Source organism: Melanotaenia boesemani, chromosome 2, assembly GCF_017639745.1.
Source record: "Melanotaenia boesemani isolate fMelBoe1 chromosome 2, fMelBoe1.pri, whole genome shotgun sequence".
Taxonomy (NCBI): Eukaryota; Metazoa; Chordata; class Actinopteri; order Atheriniformes; family Melanotaeniidae; genus Melanotaenia; species Melanotaenia boesemani.
The window spans coordinates 5,027,211-5,039,032 of record NC_055683.1 but is presented as its reverse complement, the minus strand read 5'-3'; the positions used below and the strand labels follow the sequence as shown (position 1 = coordinate 5,039,032).

General features: G+C 42.3%; 1 protein-coding gene across 1 annotated transcript in view; it reads right to left on the bottom strand.

The window, feature by feature from the left end:
* The window catches only part of LOC121654244 (deleted in malignant brain tumors 1 protein-like), a 240,805-nt gene that overhangs the window by 116,975 nt on the left and 112,008 nt on the right, over positions 1 to 11,822 (bottom strand). The gene's annotated exons all lie outside the window — the stretch shown is intronic.

The following is an 11,822-nucleotide window of genomic DNA, read 5'->3' as shown; positions in this document are numbered from 1 at the left end:
TCAGCAGATTCAAATCTGTTCTTCCAGCAGCAGTGAATTTGTTCATGGTTTAAACAAGGACAACATGTGACAGCCCAAAAACCAAAACAAGCCACATCAGTCGAAGCAGCTGCTTTTCCTACCAAATATCACCAACACAGAGTTCCAACTATCATGTCAGTAAATGTCGCAGGATGCAAAATATTGCCTTGAGTGTTTACAGTATAGTCAGGTAATATTTTCATCTCATTGTTGTGCGTTTTATTGTGTGTGGTGAGACTTGGATGGTTACCTAACCATTAGCTCTAAACGAAGGCACACGCTGCAGATGGACACACCTGAGCCTAATTGCGTTTGACTGCAATCACCAGTTGTCTCTCCCATTAATAAGGCACCAGATACCAAGCAAGGCAGGCAGGGAAGAACATGGACACACAGATGAACGGGTGGACGCCTGGATGGCGTGAGAGGGTTGTCGCCACCCCGCTCGCTTTGGCTGCTGTCTCTTGGGCCGTGGTTGGACTCGCTTCCTTGACACTGATCATCTCCTGGCTTCAGTGGCGTTGTGACATCCGGATTCCATTGAATCACAATCATGATTTCACACAGGAAGGGTATCCGGCCTGAGCAACAGTGGAGCAGCAGCGGTGGCAGCATGGTGGAACTGATGGGCTCTCACATTGTCACTGGAAGGAAAGTGACCAAATTTGGAGGCCAGGTTGGCTTGAATTTGCTGGCAACAGGACGAGCTGGCATTTATTTCCTTCTTTTCTCTGACAGCTGTGGCAGAATACAGAATTCTACCAGGTCAAACTTTCTTTTGGGAGTCTGTATCAGACCTTTGAGATACAGCCAAGCTAAGCTTGAACATTAGCCTGTCCCAGAGCAGGCTAGTTCTGGTGCATCAGTTACCATATTGATGGAACGGAACTCTAGCTTAAATGGGCCAGACTTAAGAAAAGCCAGGCTTTCCCTTAATCCAGCCTCGTGGAATACCCCCGATCAGTGCTGAAACATAAAAACAAACAAACTGAACACAGACTAGAAAAAATGTTAAAGAGACATGATCAGAATACAGAGTGCACCAATAAAATGACACATATGTAGGAGTGTTGCAGATAAAATGCATAATGAGTATCAGAAGTTATTGTACTGGAATGTATAGTACTGCACATCATTACTGCTTGTTTACAGAAACTGTTGAGTCTGGAGAGGCTTCTACTCAGAAGACTCTACATCCTTGCTTTTGCTCATTTTTCCTTCACAATTTTCACTGTTAATGAGAACCAACAACTATCCATGGACCCGCAGAGTCCTTGTGATTTCGGACGGTAGATTGTGCCTCTGTAGGAAGTAGCTGGCAGCTGGAACGCTACACTGAAGTCCAATAATAATCTTTAAACTTTGCAGAGCTCAAAACAGAAAAACGACTATGAAGAATGATGATAATGGTTCACTAGAAGTCATGGTGGATCACTTCTTCCTTCCGACTCAAAGACTTACAATTAAAATTGTCACAATGGACAGTTTACACACTCTAGCTGAGGAGCACCACCTGGACATTGACCAAAACATAAGAAAGAAAACACTTCATGGGCCCTTTAATAGTGATTGTGTTAGTGATTTTATACAGTTGTAGTAAAACTGTTTACTGCGTCATGTGTCTTATTATTTATAATAGATATTGTAAATGCGTCTTATCGTCTACCTCATGAGTTTTGTTTTTTTTTTGTTTTTGCACAGCTGATCGTTGTTGAATGTGTGAGTAGCTTCTCATTTCTTAAACAGCCATGTGGAAAAACACAGGGTCAAATCATTGGCATCAAGCAGAGAAAACATCTAAAACAGCTACTAAAACTGAGTTAAGAACTGTCCAACGCATTAATGAAAACTAGAAGGATAGTGGGGAATCATCATCTTCCATTAAGAAAAATAATCTTGAGTGATATTGATCAGCGATCAACATTCGGTGAAATTAAATGGAAGAAAAACAACAGTAGAACTCAGTGTAGCATGTATAAACGATGCTGAGAGAGCAGAAGAGTGTCTGAGGTCTGAATCAGAAGATGTAGGTATCAGCTCTGGGAGGTCTTCTATCGCCAGCTATGTCAGAGTCATTAGACGGTTCAACAGGATCAGACTCTTCAGGAGAGTCTATGGTAGGTATTTAGTCAGGATCCGGTAAGGCTGTAGACTGGTCACAAAGATTAGCAGGGTTTTCAGGTTGGACCTCAACTGGCTCAATGTTAAGTTTCCAGTAAATCCTCCACATCGGACAGCTTGCTGCTGGACTCCTCCACTGAAGGTGGGGTACTGGACAGAATACATACAGGTTCTAGTTCTCTCTAGTGCTCAGTCTCAGTGATGGGATTTGAAATAGGAGTATGAAATTTCTCCACTGTGAAATGTACTGTAGGTGGACTGAGATTACAAGAGACCAAACACTCATTGTCCTCTTCATCAGCAGGAGGATCTGTGGAAAATTCTGGATTTCTACTCTGCTGCCGTGTATGATATTTACAGACAGGTGAGTTCTCTGTGACTGGTAAGTCCTCTTCACTGCCCTCTAGGGGGCCACATGGAAGAAGAAGGTCTCAATGCAGTGTCCGTACAGGTTCATCACTGCTCTCAGACTTGACCCTATAGATGGGAAGATCTCCATCTTGGTGGACCACAGTGTAAACTCTTTGCTTCCATTTGTCAGCGAGTATATGTTTTCCCCGAAGCGGGAAATTCTTCACAAGCACTATGTCTCCTGGTCCTACTGTTCCGGTCAGCAGTGTTCATTGCATTTTTGGATGCCATTTTGAAACTTTCCTCCAACCTTAGGCCTGGTACACACATGACGATTTTTTTAATCTTATGAGATTTTTTTATCTGGTCGAGACCTCACACGTGAAGATAAAAAAAAAAAATCAGTTTTGATCGTATTGTTTGTGGTGTGCTCCGATAATCTAATCACAGAACAACACACACACATAACAATGCTGTCCCGCAACTGATCTACAATCTAGTCTTCCGAGCTGGACAAACGTTGAAACCTAGAAGAAGAACCATAGCAACAACCGGCAAAAAACGAAGAAGAAACATAGTAACACAACACACAGCATAGAAGAGGATATATAGGACGAGGGAATGATGGTGGTCTTGGGACTATGGTTAACAGAAAAGCCAGAACTGAAAAACATAACAGACTGGAGACGGCGTGAACACGGACTTTATTTACTCCCTTGTTCTCCAGTCAGCTCGCTCTCTGATTGGCTACATTCCATGCCACGTCACCATCCACGCAGTCACAATGCACGAGTCGTCAGCATTCCTCAGAAATCAGCTCTGAAATATTAAACATGTTCAATATTCCCAACTGTCGGCTATGACCCGTTTTGGAGCAGATTATCGGGACAAATCGGCTCATAACACACCTCAGACCAAATGATGAATGTACAGGGAAATCTCACGATGATCGGACGTTTGCCGTCCGCGGTCGGGAAGAGGCAAAATCAGGACAAAAGCAGTCCAAAATTTATTATGTGCATACCAGGCTTTAATTTCAGAGGTTCAATATATTTAGAATAATTGTAATTCTTGGACTCACACAGGAAGATCAAACACGAGATCCAAAGGCAGGCGTGAGGTTCTTCCAAACATAAGTTCGTAAGGGCTGAATCCTGTGACCTCGTTCTTGGTGCAATTATAGTCATGAACCAGTGGCTTTATGTGTTCTTTCCATCTGGACTTCTCCTTTTGTTCCAGAGTTTCCAGCACAGCCAACAGTGTCCGATTGAAGCTTTCCACTGGATTCCCCCTTAGATGGTAGGGAGTTGTACGACTTTTTCGTATCCCAGCTACTTCACACAATTCCTTGATCAGTTTGGACTCAAAATCTCGTCCCTGATCAGTATGAATTTGTTCTGGAATACCATAATAGATGATGTAATTCTCCCATACACCTTTCGCCACAGTTTTTGCTTTTTAATTTGGTGTGGGGATGGCAACAGCACATTTAGTGAAGTGGTCAATCAGGATTAGGATATCTCGTGTACTGCTGACATCTGGTTCGAGGCTTGAGAAATCCATACATAGTAGTTCAAGCGGTCATGATGTTGTTATACTGACAAGTGGAGCAGCTCTCTCTCGCAAAACTTTTCTATGCACACAATGGCCACAGGTTTTTATCTTGTGTTCCACATCCATTGCCATTTTTCATAAATCACGCTAGTGCCTTGTTGTATGAATGGAGCTGCTGAAAAAGCCGTGAAAATGCAGAAAATTCTCTGCATAATTTGAGGTGACAGTGAGGCGATCCAATACATACCGACCAATGTACCAAGGGACCAAGATGGCGCCTGTGCCTGGCTACGCCTTTGTTGCTGGTCTCCTTTGTCGACTTTTACTCATTATTTTTACTTTATGTACGGTCCTATCATTCCGTTTTCCCAACGGATACGTTTCTGCTGTTTGGAGCTACGATCGCGGTGCTCTTTTGAGCATAAGAAAATCTATGGAGTCCTTATGTAATGACTGGGGAAAGTACAGGCAAACTTTTCCACCACCTTTCGTTTGCTCGACCGACTCTCCAGAGTTCTTGCTGCTGATTCGTGTCCCCGACAAAAAGAGGAGACAGAGGAAGCGTGGCTGTAGGTCCGGCATCCAAGCTAAGCGAAAGCGAATCTCGCGTCGTCAGGTTGACATCCCGGATCACATGGACAGGTGCTTGCGGATTGTTCCCCTCATCGACGTGTGCTCTGGTTTTGGTGTTCCCTCTTCGCTCCCCTTTTCCGATCCCTCGTCAGATGTCTGGGAGTTGGTGAAACGTCGGAATTGGGGCTACCAGGATGTTTTGCCACCGCTCGTTTCCATGTTTACATCTGACAATCTACGTGTGGCACCCCGACCCAGCTGGAGATCACGTGACCGCACTGCGTGCCTTCGGCAAATTCCGTTGAGCCGAGCTGATGTGAAGACTGTGACGTCATCCTCGTCTCGGGTCGGTCTATTGAATGTACGCTCAATTTCAAATAAATCTTTCTCATTGAATGACTTTTTTATCAGGCGCAACTTGGATTTCCTGTTCCTCACTGAAACATGGCAGAGTGAAGGGGAGTTTATTCACTTAAATGAACTTTGCCCTGATGACTGCTCGGTTTTCGGGATACCCCGCCCCTCTCGTCGTGGAGGAGGTCTTGCAGTGGTATTCAAGGATAAATTTACTTGTAAAATGATTAATTCTCAAACCTACCTTTCATTTGAATCTCAGATGTTTAAGATTGGTTCTTCTGATGTCTTTTATTGTGTGCTGGTTTACCGCCCACCAGGTCATGCTGCTGCCTTTTTAAAGGATTTTAGTGATTTTTTATCATTTATTATTAAGTTGGAAAAAGTTTTACTAGTTGGTGATTTTAATATTCATGTCGATGACCGAAATTCCTGTGCTGCAAGGGATCTTTTAACATTGACTGAAACTTTTGATTTGGAGCAACACGTTTCTGGACCCACTCACCATAAGGGTCATACCCTCGATTTAGTCTTTTCTCTTGGCATTAACGTGGCTGACCTCTGTGTAGAAGATGTCCACATTAGTGATCATTACTGTGTTTTATTTGATCTGCACCTCACTCCTAAACCTGAGCCCTCTGCGACTAGGGCCGCAAGGCGCATTATCACTGAGAATACAGCAGCTCATTTCTCTGCCTTGTATGACTCTAATGTGTTTAAGGATTGTTATGATGTGGACAGCCTCACCGTTAGTTTTAATAGTCTCTGTAAATCCATTCTGGATCAGGTTGCTCCGGTTAAATCCAATCTGGTGACCAAGAAGACCACCCGTCCATGGATAAATCATGATATTCAGGACTTTAGGCGCCTGTGTCGAAAAACGGAGCGCTTGTGGAAGTCTACTAAACTTGAAGTACATAGACTGCATCTTAGGGAACTTATGTCCTCATTAAATGAAATGATTAGAAACGCCAGATCTGAATACTTTCGTCAGCTGATCACATCGAATAAGAAGAACCCCCAGGTTGTGTTTGACACCATCAGTTCTATTGTATGTCCTGTTGATCCCCTTATACCTGTTTCTTGTAAAACCGACAGTAATGTATTCTTGAAATATTTCATTAGCAAAATTGAGGATATTAAGGCTAAGCTTCCTCTGCGCTCATTCTGTAACCCAATTGTTATTGATGAGCCTGTACTTCATAGGTGGTCATCTTTTAATCAGGTGACCCAAGCGTATATCTCAGACTTAGTAACTAAAATGAAGCCCTCATCTTGCCCTTCTGATGCACTCCCTTGTAAACTCCTTTTAAAAGTGTTAGATGTCATCGGACCCTGGGTTACCAATCTGGTTAACACCTCACTGTCTTCTGGCGTTTTCCCCAGTTCTTTTAAACATGCTTTTGTGGAACCTCTTCTTAAAAAATCTAACATGGATCCAAACGAACCAAATAGTTTCAGGCCCATATCGAAGCTACCCTTCCTGTCCAAAGTTTTGGAGAAAGTTGTTTCGGAACAATTGATTTCCTTTTTAGAGAATTTTAACATCTTTGATCCTTTTCAGTCCGGTTTCCGTAGGCATCACTCAACAGAAACTGCTTTGCTCAAAGTGTCCAGTGACATTTTGATGTCTGCGGACTATGGGAAATGTACTGTTTTAGTCCTGTTGGATCTCTCCTCGGCATTTGACACTGTTGATCATGACTGCTTGCTAACCAGATTGCGCGATCAAATAGGAATGTCAGGCCCCGTTTTATCATGGTTCACTTCGTATTTGTCAGGTAGGAGTTTTTGTGTATCAGCTAACCAGATCCTGTCTGACTCAGCTGATTTGCGGTGTGGAGTACCTCAGGGTTCTGTGTTAGGTCCTTTATTGTTTTTATTGTATGTTCTTCCACTGGGAAAGATAATCAAGGACTTTGATGATGTTTCTTACCACATTTATGCTGATGACATTCAGCTGTACTGTTCTTTTAAGATTTCTGAGATCCATAAATTGGACTCCCTAATGAGCTGCCTAAAGCAAATTAAACAATGGTTGGGTGCTAATTCACTGCAGTTAAACTCAGACAAAACTGAGGTGCTTGTGATCGCCCCTGATGATGCCAGCCCATGTATTAAACAGTACCTGGGTGTTTTGAATGAGTCATCTAAATCCCACCTTAGAAACCTCGGTGTCATCTTTGACAAAGATATGTCCTTAGAACACCACTCTAAGCAGCTAACTAGGAACTGTTTCCATCAGCTAAGGAATATCTCTAAACTGAGAACTGTTGTTTCAAATAAGGACCTTGAATTGGTAATTCATGCATTTGTATCGTCTCGTTTGGACTACTGCAACAGCCTATTTACTTGTCTAAATAAAAAGGAATTGTCCCGTCTGCAGCACGTCCAAAATTCTGCAGCCAGGCTCCTGACTCGCACGAACAGATGGGCACATATTACGCCAATTTTAAAGTCTCTTCACTGGCTTCCAGTCTCCGTTCGTTTTGCTTTTAAAATCATGGTGCTGACTTTTAGAGCCCTACATGGCCAGGCTCCTTCCTATATTAGAGACTTATTTTGTCCCTACACTCCCTCTCGGAAGTTGAGGTCTTCGGACCAAAATCTTCTAATGATCCCTCGTACTCATTATAAGTCCCGGGGTGACCGCTCCTTCCAGGCCTTTGCGCCGAGGCTATGGAATGACCTCCCGCCATCCCTGCGTTCCCTCGACTCTATAGATGTTTTTAAGAGTAAACTTAAAACTCACCTGTTTTCTCAGGCTTTTAATAATTGACGTGCGAGGGCTGTGTTATGCTTATTATGTCTTTCAGATCTTAATGTATTTTGCTTTTTATTTTAACGTATTTTATTTGTATTTTATTACTTGTTGTGTTTAATTTATTTGTATTGATGTAAAGCACCTTGTGATGTTCATTGTCTGTGAAAGGTGCTATAGAAATAAACTTTACTTACTTACTTACTTACTTACATGCAGCACGGACACAAAGATGAAGCAAACAAAAAAAGACATACATTTTGGAATATTTTTAATATGTAACTTTAATCTGCTTCGATTGATCCCAGGCCATATAATATACACCTCATCTCTTTCATTTGCTGTATCCTTAATTTTTTTTTAAACACATCAGCCATTTTTAATGTTGGGGAAGATGAAAAATTTAGGAATTTCATTCATATCCTTTATTTAAGTTACACACTTCCATCCAGACAGGTATGTGTTGCATGTCTATGGTGCTGTAATTGGCATTACTTGTAAAAAGTATTAACAGTTGTAATATTTCCCCTGTCAGGCTCTGAAGGCTATGGTGGAAGAAAGATATACAATCACAAAACTTAAGGCAAAGGACGAGGTTCAGAATGCTTCAGCTGAGTTTGGCAGCAGATATGTGGACATCCATGAATATGGAGGCTTATTTATGCCTAATGTCCCACTTCATCACAAAGGAGGATACCCTAATACGTCTTCTTAGGTGTGGAACATTTTCCTCTAATTCACACAACTGACGACGTGGCACAGGTAAAGGATAAAATCATAAAAGACTGGGGAATCAAGGGTAAGGTGAGGTGCTTGGTCATCCAACATGAAAGCCTGTGCAAGGAGACTGCAGATCAGGCACAGCATCTGTGTTGCCCAGTCTAGTAGTGCGCAGGTCCTTTGACCAGGTTCCCATCCTTGCAGACATATGCGCAAAATCACAGAAGATAATCACATACTTCCGGAACAGCACTACTGCAAAAGAACGCTTGTGCCAGATACAGGAGTCGCTGGGCAGACCAAAACATTAATTAATTATAGAAGTGGAAACAAGATGGAATAGTGTTGTGGGTGGAAGCACGACATGGCAGAATTATTGTTGTTCTTTTTGTATTATTGATTTTGTTGGACTGTTAGAAGTGTTTGAGACTCCCAAGGACCGTCATGTAAGGGATGTGAGTCTGATTAGGCTGCAGAGTAAGCCTGATAAGTGTGGACTCCAGTAATTATTGACTGCACCTGGGAGCAATCAGGCCCTCTGCAGATATAAGGAGGATTCAGCAGAGCTCAAGGTGAAGAGAGAAGGATGACAAATTACTTGGAGTTGTGTGGTGAAGCAGAGCCCAGCCTGGGATCAGGGAGCGGAGGCATCGGATGCAGTGGGGAAACCTGCAGTCAGCATGGAGGCAAGAAGCTGGCGGTGACGTGGCGATCAACTTGGAGATCCGAGCAATCAACGCTTGTTAAGTGTTCCCTAAAGGGACATGTGTTGGCCTAGCATCTGGGCGTGAAGTTGGTTTTGGCGGTACGACTGAGTGAGCTCATTTCCTCCATTAATTTCCCACAGCTGCCAGGACTGAGCGAGGGATGCTGATCTGACAATGTATGCTAAACTGACAGAACACCAGCACTGCGGGGAAATCTCGTGCAGACTGACGTCATCCCAGGGATTCCGCGGTGGCGAGTGGGGCAGGCCCGGGAGTGTGTGGGGATATACCCCAGCACTCAGATTTAGGACTCTGTTGTCAGATTCAAGTTATTTCTGTGACCATTGTGAGTTTTTCTGTGACCGAAGGGTACCAACAATTTTGTCCACGTCTGTATTTGTAAGGGAGGCTGCCGTGGAGAGGAATGTCGTGAAAGGCAAACATTGACGAAAAGACAAGCTCAATAGATTTCACAACGGAATAATAATAATAATAAAAAAACAAATTATATGGTTAATTTTAATAAGTGTAGTTTTCTGAATGTTTTCCTCCACACTCTTAACATTCATTAATCTGGCGGTAAGCCAGCGCGGGATCATCCAGCAGCAGCTTTGTACTTTTCATTTTCAGCAAGGTCATGAAACAGAGGTGATCATCTCCTCCTCTGAATACAGCTGGGAGCTGCTGGTGCTTGAAGCCTCTTCTGATTGCTTTTAGACAGGGAGGGGCCAACACAGCACCCAGTCCTCATTGAGAAGATTAAACTACGTTCATATACGCCAGTCTCTAAAAGTCTCCAATACTACCACAAAAAGTCGCTACATTTGTTGCTAGTTGCTTTTTTGAAAAAAAAAGTAAATGCAATAAACCAATATTGCCAATAAACCAGCAGGTGATTAATAGACCACATGGATCTGGGAGTCGCAGGTGACTTAGATATTAGTGTAGTGATTTTCTTGCCATTCAGGGAATTTGGCATAGAGCATTACAGCATTGACACACTTGATAACTACTAGTTAGGTAACATGTCTTTCTGGGCTTCTGTGTCTTTTCGCTATTTTGAAGAACAACCTGTTGTTTGAGGAACAGCTATGTTTAAGGCGGCCAACCAAAACCTTTCGGCATATTTAAAGGAAAGTCTATTAAGATCAAAGAAAAATCTATAGACGATTTGCACGTTACGTCACTTCCGCACATGCGCGTTGATGCTGGACGGCAGAAGTGCGGGAATTTCAATGGAAGACGTCTTATAGGGAATGTTGTTTACCTAATAAAAAGTAAAAATGGTAATTTCGTGTTGTGCTGTGGGCTGCACAAACAGACAAGGCCACAAGCCAGGGATTTCCTTTTACAGGATTCCTAAAAATCCAGAGCGAAGACGCCAGTGGATCGCAGCTATAAATCGTAAAAGTTGGGAACCAACTGCTCTGTCAAGACTATGCAGCGAACATTTTTTAAATGGTGAGTTTAGTGTGTATATACTTGTTTCTAAATCACATTTATGATAGAGACCGTAAAAACGACAATGCTAAGTTGGTATATGTGCAATTAATTATATGTAGATAGCCCACCTTTAGCCTAGCCAACTACTTATGCTAGTTACTTACTGCTAACTTCATGAGCTACCACTTATCACAGTGCACACGTTAAACAACATGTTCCACCACTGCATATTCAAATTTTCATTGTGTTAAAATATAAAATATTGTGGTAATAATTATAGAGTAACTGTATGCACCCTATCAGTGAGCTTTCAGGAGATATTGTGGGTATACCTTAAGAGAACAGCTTGATATGGCCAGTGCAATGATCTGGAGAGCAGCTGACAAATAACTATCTATGATCTCTTATTCCAGGTCAGAAAAGCAACAATCCTTTGTCTCCAAATTACGTGCCAACAGTTTTTGCACACACCAAGTCACCACAGAAGAGAAAAGCAATTACCAATCTTAATAATTTTCAGCGGAGGGAAGCAATGAAGAAGAGGAAGAGGCAGGAGGGAGAACACAGGCAAGCAGCAAAACAACTGTCTATGGACAAGGATACACTATCAATAGGCCTACAAGATGACGGCCATGAAGATGGGATTGCTGATGAAGATGCTGTCATTGGTGACTGCCAAGCCTCATTATCCAGCAGTGTGATGTGTCAGACTGAGATGTCATCTGAAGACATATCATCCTTACTTTTTGAGTGTCAGCAACTGCAGAAAGAGAACACTGAACTCAAGGAGAAAATCAGGTGTTTAGACCTGTTTGAACAAAACAGTTTTGAAAACAAAGATGAGAAGGTGAAGGCTCTGACTGGCTTGCCTAATTTTCAGGTGCTGATGGCAGTTTTCAATTTTATGAAGCCATCACTCAGTAACATGTCAAATTTGACATGCTTTCAGCAACTGATGTTGACATTCCTTAAACTTAAACTTAATGTGTCATTTACATTTTTGTCATATTTAATTGGGGCACACACATCTACAGTTTCTAGAGTTTTTACAAATGTTATTAATATTTTAAATGAACGACTTGTGCCTGTTTCTGTAGTATGGCCTGAGCGTGAAAATGTGCAGATCTCCCTGCCAATGTGCTTTCATAAGTCTTTTAAAAGATGCATGGCAATCATTGACTGTTTTGAGATAAATACTGAAAAACCAAAGGATTTAA